The sequence below is a fragment of the Parus major genome, chromosome 8 (assembly GCF_001522545.3).
Source record: "Parus major isolate Abel chromosome 8, Parus_major1.1, whole genome shotgun sequence".
Lineage (NCBI taxonomy): Eukaryota > Metazoa > Chordata > Aves > Passeriformes > Paridae > Parus > Parus major.
In genome coordinates this window covers 16524763-16534125 of record NC_031777.1, presented here as the reverse complement: position 1 = coordinate 16534125, position 9363 = coordinate 16524763, and positions in this window count along the sequence as shown.

Genomic DNA, 9363 nt, shown 5'->3' with positions numbered 1-9363 from the left:
CTAGGCTGTCTTATTTTCCTGGACTGCCAAAGATATGTATTTATTTAGGCTCATAGTACTGAGTCCTATGAGGCTGGTGTTGAATCCCTGTATCTCAGACCTCCTTGAAACTGTTTTCCTTTTTTTCTTCCATTTCATTCACCTTAAGAATTTATGAACTGCTGAAAATCCTTGCTAAACTCAGCCTGCAGTCCAACCCTGATTCATTTTCTTTAAGCAGAATTCCTAGCTGTGTTTGTTCTAATATAATGGGCTGTAACCAATTAATCACACAGCTATTAATGGAAGTACAAGGCAGTACACTGCAAGCTTGTTAATTTGGCCATGCAAATTTGTGTTTGGTGAAGATGCAAAGAACATCAGTCAAGCTGACAGCCTCACTTGTCTTCTGTGCTGCTACCCTTACCATTGAGCTGTGACATGGAGCATTCAGGGTGACATCTGGGGGTGAGAAGCCCCTCCAAGCTGGGTAACTTGATGAATTCTGAACCTTAGCGGCTGTACGGCAAGAAATGTACCATGAAGGCAAACACTGAACTACTGTATGAATGTTATGCCTTTAATAAAGAGTTTCCTACCAGAAGTGAATGACAGGAAATACATTAGCATGGGGATCTTACCTGCAATTAATAATCTGAACTTTGTCCTCCTGACAGCACAGAATTGTTTTATAAATTTTTTAAAAGTATGAAATAGATGTTTGACATGAGCAATTGAGGAAAGTTATTTGGAATTGCAAAATTAATTTAAGTTTTAAAATCTTTACACAATTATAGACAGAAGCAAAAGTACTGGAAATGGAGTAATGAGGGAGAAAATTGTTTCTTCATACATTTGAAATACATGAGAAGCATTTGAAACAAGAAATCTTGCAGTTTTACATCTGAATTAAATTGCTTTTAATTTTAGATACTCAACAGTGATATTTAACAGTATACATTGGAAGTCTCACAAAAACAGGGAGGTTTTGTATGTTAGAAGTCTTGAAAATGTTCAAATCCCCTTTTTGGAGATTTTGGGGAGTTATGTTTTATATATCTTTGGAAAAGGGAAGGGCACATGTCACTGAGGCTTAATTTCATTATTTCCCCAAATCTACCTTTATGCATCTTCTAATGAGAAAAGCATTGATGAGAAAAGCATTCTCTTCATAGAGAATACTAAGCATCTAGGAGAATTTCTAATCTTCTAATCCTGTTCCCTGTGCAGAGAAACTGTTCATTATTTTCAGTTTAATGTCTCCATATTGCTGATCATAAACTTCCCTTACAAAGGTGAGTGCCATTATCTCTGTTTACCTGGGAGAATGTGCAGCACAGAAATGGGGGACGATTCATCCACATCATCTTAGTGATCTGGTGATTGGGGCTGCTGTTTCCTGATGTCTTGTGCCTTAATCATATCCTCCTGTAAAGGCTGGCTCGGACATGACCTCTCAAGGGCTCTGCTCACATTTTGTATTAACAGTAAGAAGAAAAAAATATTTTAGATAGATTTCTTTCTCACCTAATGGAATGAAAAGAGACCCTGATACTACTTTATAATTTTCCCAAACTTTTATTTTGCTGTGTTGTTTTGTTTAGCACCAGCTGTGAGAAGGTCTGGCAGACACTTAATACAGAAGTAGTCAGAATCCAACCTGGATCAGATCAGACATATTTTTATCCTGCACTAATAGAATCACTGCTGGTGTCAACTTCCTAGGGATTTTCTTTTCCTTGTCAGTTCAAAGCTTTCTACCTTTTTTGGATCTTTAGATTTTACTATTAACATACTTAGGGAGGCAAGAGTATTTCACTCCAAAGCAGGGTACAGTGACTGTAGTGCCTCAAGTGAGGTTACCATGGCTGCCCTAAGGCTTTTGCAAGTCACATTTGGCTGCCCTCAGGCCAGTCCTGCCTCCCCCAGAGCTGCTGCACTGCTCACCACCACAGCCTGAAGTTTCCCTGCCCCACAGGTGCCACAGGCAACCCTTTCTGAGATGAGCAGATTCTTCTTTCCTCCAGCTTCCCAGACAGGCTCAAACCCTGCCAGTATTCATGAGCAAGAAGCTAAGAGGTTGTAGGGCTATGGATGGTGGGGTAATTACTGATTATTATAGCTGAATTACTCCAGCTGTCAGTGTGCAGCAGAAACCCTGTGGTTCCAGTTGCAATCCCAACTGAGGCCATTAGGTAGCATGTGTTCACTAATATGCTGAGAGGTGTGGAGAAATCACTGGTAACAAGGGAAGGACCTAAAGCTTTTCAATGATTATGTTAAATCCTGTAAAAAAGTGTAGATAATATATATTTTTTCTCTCCTTTCTTAATTACAGATTTTAAATTATATATAAATATATATAAATTATATATTAATTTATATATAAAATTGTATATCTATAGGTCGATATAAAAAGATAAATAGTATCTATGATATATTATTATTTATATTATTATTATATAATTCAAAGACATGCCTATGGATAAATAGTGTTCAGCTAAATTTGGCATAAATAAGGAACCTGTTTAGAGATGAGGGGAGGCTGGTTGTGTGTGAGTTCTTGGATAGGTGTGATGGGCTAGATTGGAAGTTTACTGCCTTTAAAGCATTTTACAGTTGGCTGGAGAGCTATTTAAAGTTTGGTGCCAAATGACTTGAGCAGGTGTGCAGGAAACTTCATTTAATTCTCACAGCAACTTTGATCACTGTGTATGAGACTTGGATAGACAGCAGCTCTCCCTAGACTGCATGCTGCCAGACACTTTCTGGCCCAACAGCTCCTTTTCCAGCCCTGCTGCTTCTCTGGCTGCAGAGGACTGGAACAGTGGCATCAGTGTCTGTACTCCAGTGAGCTGCTCTCAGTTTATGCAAAATCCTGTACATTTTGAAGCTAACCTTTATTTGCTCTAGTTTAAAAGAATGCTGACGTCTCTGTTCTTTGCATTTGCAAGGGACAGCATTACTTGAGTCCAGCAGACCTCTTAAATGTTTGTGAGTCGGATGGTTGTACCTCCAGATTATGTATATTTGTAAGGTGGAATTAAATGCTATCTGCCTTGCAGCAGTAAATGCCTTGCATCTGGGGCAAAATAATGTTCTGTGGAGAACAGTGTTATTTTAGCCACTCTGGCCCCTCTGCCAAGTGCTGAATCTGTCTCAGTGGTGATTACTGTACTTTGTTTGTCATCCAATAAACCCTGCAGCAAATGTCAGTAACAAATATGCTAAATATACTTTCAAAGCCTCACAGTAGGATCCTGAACAATTGTGTCCTTCCTTAAATGTATATTTGAAGGGATCAGGCAAGATCCTTTGTCAAATGGCTGTGTTCAGGAAGTCTTGGACTGTGAAGTTGGGAAGGGAATTTTCCTGCATTACTGTTTCGTGTGCTTTTGATGTGACCCTCACACTTGTCCTTGCTTAGTGTGCATTGGTTTGTGTCACTGTGTTCTTAGTAGGTGGTCCAGATTCCTTTATTGTGAAATGGAAGTGGGAGATGTTTCCTAGGAAAACACCTGGAATGTGCTATCCTATAATGCTGGATTTTCAGCACCAGCTCTTTCACTCTGTACACTTTCCCTCAGTGCCACACTTGTGTAGACTGCAGGTCAGAGGCACCAAAGCAATGTAAACTCTTCAGAAAGTCTCACAGCACTTCGGCTTAGCTGAAAGTTTTTATCTGAGTTTTTAAGTCATTCTTGTAATGATGTTGTTTTAAGAAAAATCTGCTTGTCTCACAAGCCTTGGCTTTCTGCACATAGGCAAAGAGCCTCCCTTCTCCTCAAAGATTATTAGCACAACTAATGCACCAGAAACCCACTTAAAAAGCCAGCACCTTCACACTATGCTCCCATACCACATGGAGCCTTGTCCATTGGGGTGGGACTTCTGGGTGTTGCTTAGTGCTTGAACAAAAGGAAGTTTCTAATAGGGAACTTGTCACTTGTCACTCAGACACTTCACTGCAGGGCCTTTCTAGATGCAGAATCTATCTGCTAATGACAGGAATTCCTACCTGGATGATGAAATTTAGATAACGTGAAAACTCTTTACTCTGCCACAGAAGTTCATCCAGAGTCTTTTGGGGGCTGTTTCAATGCAGTTTATACACCACTGCCTTTACAATAACCCATGGAAGATGTCTATTGGTGCTGCTGTGGGGCAGACATGGTATCTGTCACACACGTGTGACCTTCACAGCTTACATGACTCTTTTCTCAAATCCAGGTTTTGACTTAGTGCTCAACACAGGGTGAATTGATAAAGTGATGCTGTCTCTCTGATTTTGTAACCAAAGATGCAAAATAAAACTGGGGTAAAATTTCTCACTGAATACAGATTTACAGTGTGTAAGTGGTATTCCTTGTTGAATTCTCTACATTTTAAATGACTAATTATGTTAAAAAGGGAGATACGGCTATGTGTATCTTAACTTAAAATGAACCACACTCAGGCTCAGAGAATGTGTGAGAGCAGAGCCCCTGCAGTGCCTGTGTGAGACAAGCAGCAGCTGGCAGCCTGCATTCTGCTGAGAGTGGGGCTGGTCACCACATTCCCATCCTTAGCAGAACATGGCTGGGGCACAGTCCCAGAAAAGGTGAGAAATAGGGTAATAAATGCTTCTAAATTCTGTGACCTTCTAGTGCTTGTACCTGCATGAATGGTGAACAGCAGCATTGCTCATGTTAGGCCTGTGTTTCACTTATACTTCACTTACACAAAAATAATTTATGGCAATCCCTAGCTATTACAATGATAAGTGACAATAAAATAGTTTCATGGTGAATAATCTGTCAGCAAACTAGGAAGAGGGTGAGCCAGGGAGGCTACAGCTGGATGGAGCTGGACCTGTGCACAGGTGTGAACACAGGACAAGGAAAGTAATTTTATTTAAAAGATATAAAGCAAGAAAAGCCCACTCTTACACCCGCTTCCTGACATGATATTGTGTCTCTCAGATCCCCTTAGGAAAGCACTTCAGTGCAGTCCTGACACTGGCTCCCACCCTCTGCTGCAGTGGAGACCAGTCCCTCTTTGCAGTGGCCAGTGCTGAGGCAGGAGCCAGGATGTCACTGGACAGTGGAGAGCTGCTGTGCTCTCCCTTCACACCTACACTCCCCTCCTCGGGTGGCTCACAGTTTGTTTGACAGCAGTAAGTGCATTGTCTCATGGCAGGATCTGCCTTTTGTTCCAGTGACGCAGAAATGATCTCTAAGGCTTATTTCTTGGCCTAGCTGTTATGAAGGCTGGTGACAGCTGCCATGCTTTTCTTCAGGAAACCTGAATCTTTGCTACCAGGATTAGGAAATGAAAGCTCTGTTTTGGTTGAGTTTCTCTGCATTTGCTTTTGGGCTGTCACCTCCGGTGTGACAGGAACGGGGAACCAGTACCAGAGGGAGCTGCTGCTCTAGGGTCAGAGGTCCAGGCTGAGCTGGAGGGTCATGGGGAGACTGTCCCATGGCCAGTGACACACCTCTGACTACTCCATGCAACCAGGAAAATCAGGCTGTGGATCTTTTTTGTCACAGTCCCTTCAGCAACCATTTGGAAAGGTCAGAGGTGGCTCTTGGCCAATGCCCTGGGGTCTTTGCTGCATGTGGTGTCCCTCTGCAGGGAGGCCAAGTGTCCTGTGTGAGGAAAGCCTGGCCAGGCTCCCAGGGAGGCATGTGCCACAGGGGCCCTGGAGTTCGGAAGTGACAGGTCATAAAACTTGATACTGTGTGAATGATACAGATAATCCTATGAAGCATTAGCAAGACTCCACTCTGGAGACACAGCTGCTTCAGCTGGGGCATGCCTAGCTGAGCATGGTTTTTGCAGCATGCATGCGGCTGTTTCCTTACTGCTGACAGTGGAGGGAAGCTGTGGTTTGTCATCTTATTACAGCTCTGCTGTCAGACCCAGGAGGGGAAAAAACCAACCTGGCATTATTAGGAATCACAGCATGACTGGAAACTCCACAGGTTGGAGCCTACCTGCACTGAGTACAGAGGCTCTGAGGTGTTTCACCATAAGCCACCAAACCCTGTTGCTTGAAGATGTGTCTGTCCTCAAGATCTTTCCTTTTCAAAGATTAGTGCTTTCCAAAAACTGGGCAAGATGGCCTAAAATCTAGAGTAACACTGAGAAACCCTGAGAATGCAGGGGGAAAAGGCAGAGCAAAAATATTATCTAATGATTGTGCTCTCCTTATGCTCCTGCACCAAACATCTGTGTTTGCCCATGGAACTTCCTAGTCAGAAACAATAGCCAGGAGATAGGTTTGACAGACATCCTGCCTTGAAATTACATACACTCTGCAGCAGAAAAAAGTGGTATTTTTACTGTGCCCATACTTGAGATGAGGAATGCTTTAGTCTGTTCTGAAGTCTCACTTTAATTTTTAAGGAGAGATACAGAAAGGTGCCTAACTAACCTAGTTAAATCCAACCTCAAAAGATCATTGTCAAGAGAACATCCCTGAATATCTTTCCTGATTCTCCTTCCCATCCCACTGTGGAAAGCGAGTGAGTGGGATGCCATGTGGCACTTTAGCTGCCAGCTGGGATTAAACCATGACAGCTTGAAAACACAGCCAGAGAGCAGACAAAATGGACTATGACTCAAAAGCAGTGCTGGCTTGAGGCATAATGGTCAACTCTTTTGATCACAGTTGCCTCAGTAGCAGGAAGTGCTGAGAGAACTGTTCCATGTCTCCGAGTTTACACACTTTAACTTGCACATTGGTGGACATGTGCTGATGTCAGGCTTTCACTCTATGAGGGGCAACTGAAACATGTTGTTAAGAGACCTTATCTTGGACAGCAACTAAACTGATGGGCATTCCTGAAGATGAAGGTGGTCTGTTTCAGAACATAACATAATCAGGTAGTTTTTGAGAAAGTCTGTGTTCACCTGGAGCTATGGTTCCAGTTTAAATCAATCAATACTAGAATTCTCTGATCACTTCTGTAGTCTATCTTCTGTCTGAGCTCACTAGTGAGTAATTTCATAATGCACTGCCTTCTATCCATCCTTCATGACCAGTGATAAGGAAAAAAATACTGAGAATATTCTTCACTACCTTCTGCTTAGACTTTTTGGAATAATGCATTTAGGAGTGAAGCTGATGCTCTGAACCACAGTGTACAGTAACACACCAGCAGGCTGGCTCTTCTGTGTCTCCTTGGCTATCTTCTCCCTTGGGCTCTTCCTCTTAGAGATCACAGCAAATTTATTTCAAAGTAATTGTGCTGGGCATTAACAGTTAACAACTTCAGAAAATCACACAAGTTCAGGAAGTTTTCTTTAGCTGTTTTTTATATAAATACTCTTGTGTTTTAGCATTTCATGGAATGGACCCTTCTCAGGCACACTTGACAAATTTCCAAGTCCATTTACTTTAAGTGCCTAAAGCATCGCTAGCAAAGAAAACTTAATGTTTTGTCTGATCGCTCTTACAGAATCCCAGAACCAGCAAATGTCGGTATTCCTTGCAAGGCACTCTTGGAAACCATCTTGTTAGATTTGAGCTTGTTTGCCTTTATGTGTAGAATGTAGAGAAATTCTACTGCAGCTCTTACAATCCAGCATCTATGCTAATGAAGTAGAATGACACCTTAAAACAGTTTTTTGGGTTTTTTTGTTTTTGTTTTTTTTTCCATGAGGTGTGGTGTCTAATCTCCCTGGCTGAACACCAGAAGATACATTCTGCTTCTGAAAGCTCAAGTTCAAAACCAGAACCATTCTCAACAGGTGCTCAGGTTTCTGAACACAGTTTTTTTGTGTGCTTTTCATTAAGTTGACTATCTGTTCTTGTTCTGTCTGTATGCTGAAACAATAAAACAAATACAGAGTGGAAGACTTGCTTTATTCCAGTGATTTTAATATCTGCTGGAAGGTTTCCCTTAGCTCTGAAACAGATTTTTGCTTGCTACAATCATGTTATTCAGGTTCACATTACAGGAATCTATGACTAAGGAAGTACCCAGGAAATCCTTCCAAATGACTTATACACTATGCTTCAAGTTCCTCTACACATCATATATATGGGTAAAATGGAGTGTACAACACACTTTTTTCTTAGAAGCACAGATATTCTCTCCTGCAAAAGGATTGCTTTTTTCCCTTCTTAAAGATAGGAGCAGTAGATGGACAGTTCATGTTCCAACTCAGTCATGCATGCTTGCTGCTTTTATTTGTCCTTTCATTAATTCTCAAGATTTGGCACAACAAGAGCATTATATAAGATTAAATAATTCTTACATAAGTCTGAGTGAATGCCTTTCATGAAGTACTGGGTGCTTATCATGGCTATAAGTAAAAATGAATCACTTCCTTTTTAAACAGGAGCTTTCAACCTTGTATTCTGTGTGGTTAATTGCCACAAACCAAAATAACCTTTTGAGCTCTATGAATTTTCACAGCTGCAGACTGGAGGAAAAAAAACCTCTCACCAATAAATAGAAACTTAAGAATTTCCAAAAGAAATTATTCCCCACTCTAATTGCCTCTTTTAGCACAAAGCCTAGCTCTTTTATGCCAGAATGTTAAATGTTCCTAACACATCTGTAGAGCCAAGAACCTGAGTATCATCTAAAGGACAGAATGAGAAAGAATAAAGGCAGAACAGTATGAATTCCACACTTTAGAACAGCATGGAGCACAGCCAACAGGTCAGGCAGTGTAGGTAATTAGCTTTTGCTAAAAGCTGCAGATTGAGTAGGATCAGGGCTCAGCAGCCCAGTAACAGAATCAGTGAGAACTCTCAATATGTCCCCATATACAGGGAATTATAGGAATGTACCTTGTGCATGCTTTTAAATGGGAATATGAATCCACAGCTAGATTACTATGTGGAATAGGAAGTGGCAAATCAGGAACCTAGGAGGAAACTGGGAGAAAAGCTTATTTCCAGTGTCCTTAATAAAAATACTTGAGAACCAGTACTGGAAAAGGTCAGAAATTGCAGAAACAGCACTGGGACTGTTGTAAAACTCGGTTATGCTGGAGGAGAAATTCTTTGGCCTATCATCCTTCTCCAGTCTGGGAAGGTCATCTTCTGGTACAAGAGCTGTTGCACTGTGTTTCTTAGTAATGGTATGTTCTGTTATTGCTCAAGTTGATGGTTTGGTCCAAATGAGACTCTCTACTCCATGCTGTCAATCTACCCTGAGTCTCTTGTCTGTCCTATCTTAGGCCCACCACATGCTTGGAATTCCACTTTGGAAATCCCCTAAAATTTAACGTTTGATTAGTCCATGTGACCCAATTTCTCCCCCTACCTCCCTCATTGGATGATGATTTTGTGAACTCTGCCTTTTACCCTCCCCAGGATATCTCTGATTAGCTGATGCTTTGTACCCTCCCTTTGAACTGCCTCCCTATTTCAGCTGTTGCACG